Below are 6,000 nucleotides of genomic sequence, written 5' to 3' on the forward strand. Positions count from 1 at the left end.
CTCTCTGGTCAACAGAGGGAGATTAGGCAGGGTTGTGGAGGAGTGCTGGGTAATGGCCATTTCTGTTGTGGTCAGTTACCATGGTGAGGAGCTTAAGAAGGTAGGGGAAGTGCATGGGGTTAGAAGCAGTTTCAAGGGGCAGTCTCTCTCCCTCTCTCTCTCTCTCTCTCTCTCTCTACCTCTCTCTCTCTCTCTACCCCTCTCGCTCTATCTCTCTACCCCTCTCTCCGTCTCTCGTTCTACCTCTCTCTCTCTCTCTCTCTCTCTCTCTCTCTCTCTCTCTCTACCCCTCTCGCTCTATCACTCTACCCCTCTCTCCGTCTCTCTCTCTCTCTCTCTCCCCCTCTCGCTCTATCTCTCTACCCCTCTCTCCGTCTCTCTCTCTCTCCGTCTCTCGCTCTACCTCTCTCTCTCTCTCTCTCTCTACCCCTCTCGCTCTATCTCTCTACCCCTCTCTCCGTCTCTCTCTCTCTCTCTCTCTACCCCCCCTCTCTCTCTCTCTCTCTCTCTCTCTCTCTCTCTCTCTCTCTCTAATGGGCTTGATTGGCATGGGAAACATATCTTAACATTGCCAAAGCAAGTGAAGGAAGTAGATAATAAATGTCATATTATGTATATATACAGTGTTGTAACGATGTGCAAATAGTGAAAATCTCTCTCTCTCTCTCTCTCACACTCACACACACACACACACACACACACACGCACACACACACACACACACACACACTTGGGCCAACAGCCAGTCCCTCCTTCCTCCCCTCCCCTGCTGCAAAAGAGACATTAATTAGGGGCTTAAGAGCAGGTCGCTATCAGCAACAGCAGAGCAGGTTGCTACCGGCAACCGAAGAACATCCAGAGGTCACCTGTTGCTGAGGCCAGATAGGAGGTGCCAGAGCTGTCAATCACTGATAGGGGGAGGGGAGAGAGAGAAAAAATGTATACATAGAGATAAAATATATAATATGATCAAATATTCAGACCACAAATTCCAGTTGGCTTTACTTCAACTCTTTAACTAAGAACTGAGAAACCCCAATCCACAAAAGTGAGACAAATTTGACCCCAATAACTACCGTGATATATGCGTCAGCAGCAACCTTGGGAAAATCCTCTGCAGATATGTGCATTTCCACAGTGAAAACAATGACTGAGCAAATGTCAAATTGGCTTTTTACCAAATGACTGTACGACAGACCACGTATTCACCCTGCACACCTTAATTGACAAACAAACAAACCAAAGCAAAGGTCAAAGTCTCATGCTTTGTTGATTTCAAAAAAGCTTTCTACTCAGTTTGGCATGAGGGTCTGCTGTACAAATGGATGGAAAGTGGTGTTGGGGGAAAAACATACGGCATTATAAAATCCATGTACAGAAATATCAAGTGTGCTCTTTCCACCCTGACTACAGGTTGTAGTTCCACCCTGACTACACGTTGTAGTTCCACCTTGACTACACGTTGTAGTTCCACCTTGACTACAGGCTGTAGTTCCACCTTGACTACAGGCTGTAGTTCCACCTTGACTACAGGTTGTAGTTCCACCCTGACTACAGGTTGTAGTTCCACCTTGAGTACAGGTTGTAGTTCCACCTTGACTACAGGTTGTAGTTCCACCTTGACTACAGGTTGTGGTTCCACCCTGACTACAGGTTGTAGTTCCACCTTGACTACAGGTTGTAGTTCCACCTTGACTACAGGTTGTAGTTCCACCTTGAGTACAGGTTGTAGTTCCACCCTGACTACAGGCTGTAGTTCCACCCTGACTACAGGTTGTAGTTCCACCTTGAGTACAGGTTGTAGTTCCACCCTGACTACAGGCTGTAGTTCCACCTTGACTCCAGGTTGTAGTTCCACCTTGACTACAGGTTGTAGTTCCACCTTGACTACAGGTTGTAGTTCCACCTTGACTACAGGTTGTAGTTCCACCTTGACTACAGGTTGTAGTTCCACCTTGACTACAGGCTGTAGTTCCACCTTGACTACAGGTTGTAGTTCCACCTTGACTACAGGTTGTAGTTCCACCTTGACTACAGGTTGTAGTTTCACCTTGACTACAGGTTGAAGTTCCACCTTGAGTACAGGTTGTAGTTCCACCCTGACTACAGGCTGTAGTTCCACCTTGACTACAGGTTGTAGTTCCACCTTGACTACAGGTTGTAGTTCCACCTTGACTACAGGTTGTAGTTCCACCTTGAGTACAGGTTGTAGTTCCACCTTGACTACAGGTTGTAGTTCCACCTTGACTACAGGTTGTAGTTCCACCTTGACTACAGGCTGTAGTTCCACCTTGACTACAGGTTGTAGTTCCACCTTGACTACAGGTTGTAGTTCCACCTTGACTACAGGTTGTAGTTCCACCTTGAGTACAGGTTGTAGTTCCACCTTGACTACAGGTTGTAGTTCCACCTTGACTACAGGTTGTAGTTCCACCCTGACTACAGGCTGTAGTTCCACCTTGACTACAGGTTGTAGTTCCACCTTGACTACAGGTTGTAGTTCCACCTTGACTACAGGTTGTAGTTCCACCTTGACTAAAGGTTGTAGTTCCACCTTGACTACAGGTTGTGGTTCCACCTTGACTACAGGTTGTAGTTCCACCTTGACTACAGGCTGTAGTTCCACCTTGACTACAGGTTGTAGTTCCACCTTGACTACAGGCTGTAGTTCCACCTTGACTACAGGTTGTAGTTTCACCTTGACTACAGGTTGTAGTTCCACCTTGACTCCAGGTTGTAGTTCCACCTTGACTACAGGCTGTAGTTCCACCTTGACTACAGGCTGTAGTTCCACCTTGACTACAGGTTGAAGTTCCACCTTGAGTACAGGTTGTAGTTCCACCCTGACTACAGGCTGTAGTTCCACCTTGACTACAGGTTGTAGTTCCACCTTGACTACAGGTTGTAGTTCCACCTTGACTACAGGTTGTAGTTCCACCTTGACTAAAGGTTGTAGTTCCACCTTGACTACAGGTTGTGGTTCCACCTTGACTACAGGTTGTAGTTCCACCTTGACTACAGGCTGTAGTTCCACCTTGACTACAGGTTGTAGTTCCACCTTGACTACAGGCTGTAGTTCCACCTTGACTACAGGTTGTAGTTTCACCTTGACTACAGGTTGTAGTTCCACCTTGACTCCAGGTTGTAGTTCCACCTTGACTACAGGCTGTAGTTCCACCTTGACTACAGGTTGTAGTTCCACCTTGACTACAGGCTGTAGTTCCACCTTGACTACAGGTTGTAGTTTCACCTTGACTACAGGCTGTAGTTCCACCTTGACTACAGGTTGTAGTTCCACCTTGACTACAGGTTGTAGTTTCACCTTGTCTAAAGGTTGTAGTTCCACCTTGACTACAGGCTGTAGTTCCACCTTGACTACAGGCTGTAGTTCCACCTTGACTCCAGGTTGTAGTTCCACCTTGACTACAGGTTGTAGTTTCACCTTGACTAAAGGTTGTAGTTCCACCTTGACTACAGGCTGTAGTTCCACCTTGACTACAGGCTGTAGTTCCACCTTGACTCCAGGTTGTAGTTCCACCTTGACTACAGGCTGTAGTTCCACCTTGACTACAGGCTGTAGTTCCACCTTGACTCCAGGTTGTAGTTCCACCTTGACTACAGGTTGTAGTTCCACCTTGACTCCAGGTTGTAGTTCCACCTTGACTCCAGGTTGTAGTTCCACCTTGACTCCAGGTTGTAGTTCCACCTTGACTACAGGTTGTAGTTCCACCTTGACTACAGGTTGTAGTTCCACCTTGACTACAGGCTGTAGTTCCACCTTGACTACAGGTTGTAGTTCCACCTTGACTACAGGCTGTAGTTCCACCTTGAGTAATGTTCCTGCTTTTCCTTCATTCCTTCATGTTTCCCCCTTCAGTCATGCAGTTCTCCCCTCATCTCTCCTCTGTCCCTGTCCTGATTCTGTGATCTGGTTACTGAGTGAGTCTTTTCAGAGGATCTTTACACTCCTCAGTAACACATGGAGAGAACATGACAGAACAGGAGCAGGGATGGAGAGTGGGAGAATGTTAAACTGTTCCTAATGCACCTCCTTCTGTCTCTCACACACACACCACACCACACCATACACCACACCACACACCACACACCACACACACCACACCACACACCACACCACACACCACCACACACACCACACGACGCACACCACACACTACACCACACTACACTACACCACACCACACTACACTACACCACACTACACTACACCACACTACACTACACCACACCACACCACACTACACACCACACCACACCACACACCACACCACACACCACACACACCACACCACACACCACACCACACACCACACCACACACCACCACACACACCACACGACGCACACCACACACACCACACCACACCACACCACACACCACACCACACACCACACCAGACACCACACACTACACCACAGACACCACAGACACCACACACACCACACCACACACACCACACACACCACACCACACACACCCACACCACACCCACACCACACCACACACACCACACACACACACACACACACACACATGCACAGAGATAATGTTCTAGAAAGTGTGTATTTTTAGGTGTGCGTGTGGCATCTTTCCAGAATCTTTGTAAAGTACAAAGCTGCTCTAGAAAACTCTTGTCTGAAGGTGTCTGAGGTCAGGAGTTACTATTGGCTGTTGGAGGGATCCCTACTATTGGCTGTGGGAGGGATCCCTACTATTGGCTGTTGGAGGGATCCCTACTATTGGCTGTAGGAGGGATCCCTACTATTGGCTGTAGGAGGGATCCCTACTATTGGCTGTGGGAGGGATCCCTACTATTGGCTGTGGGAGGGATCCCTACCATTGGCCGTGGGAGGGATGTCTACTATTGGCTGTGGGAGGGATCCCTACTATTGGCTGTTGGAGGGATCCCTACTATGGGCTGTTGGAGGGATCCCTACTATTGGCTGTGGGAGGGATCTCTACTATTGGCTGTTGGAGGGATCTCTACTATTGGCTGTTGGAGGGATCCCTAATATGGCTGTCCATGATATAGATCATATAGATCCGTCATATAGATCCGTCATATAGATCCGTCATATAGATCCGTTATATAGATCCGTCATATAGATCCATCATATAGATCATTATTATAGATCCAGCATATCAAATCAAATCAAATTTATTTATATAGCCCTTCGTACATCAGCTGATATCTCAAAGTGCTGTACAGAAACACAGCCTAAAACCCCAAACAGCAAGCAATGCAGGTGTAGCAGCACGATCATTATTATAGATCCATCATATAGATCCATCATATAGATCCATCATATAGATCCATCATATAGATCCATCATATAGATCCATCATATAGATCCATATTGTAGATCCATCATATAGATCCATCATATAGATCCATCATATAGATCCGTATTATAGATTCACCATATAGATCCATCATATAGATCCGTATTATAGATCCATCATATAGATCCATCATATAGATCCATCATATAGATCCATCATATAGATCCATATTGTAGATCCATCATATAGATCCATCATATAGATCCATCATATAGATCCGTATTATAGATTCACCATATAGATCCATCATATAGATCCGTATTATAGATCCATCATATAGATCCATCATATAGATCCATCATATAGATCCATATTGTAGATCCATCATATAGATCCATCATATAGATCCATATTGTAGATCCATCATATAGATCCATCATATAGATCCATCATGTAGATCCATCATATAGATCCATATTGTAGATCCATCATATAGATCCATCATATAGATCCATATTGTAGATCCATCATATAGATCCATCATATAGATCCATCATGTAGATCCATCATATAGATCCATATTGTAGATCCATCATATAGATCCATCATATAGATCCATCATATAGATCCGTATTATAGATTCACCATATAGATCCATCATATAGATCCATCATATAGATCCGTATTATAGATCCA

General features: G+C 45.7%; 1 protein-coding gene across 1 annotated transcript in view; it reads left to right on the plus strand.

Annotated features, from left to right (window-relative positions):
* LOC139392905 (EGFR pathway substrate 8a, signaling adaptor) overlaps nucleotides 1–6,000 on the plus strand; it is a 139,995-nt gene that overhangs the window by 22,840 nt on the left and 111,155 nt on the right.

The sequence above is a fragment of the Oncorhynchus clarkii genome, chromosome 33 (genome assembly GCF_045791955.1).
Source record: "Oncorhynchus clarkii lewisi isolate Uvic-CL-2024 chromosome 33, UVic_Ocla_1.0, whole genome shotgun sequence".
Classification (NCBI taxonomy): domain Eukaryota; kingdom Metazoa; phylum Chordata; class Actinopteri; order Salmoniformes; family Salmonidae; genus Oncorhynchus; species Oncorhynchus clarkii.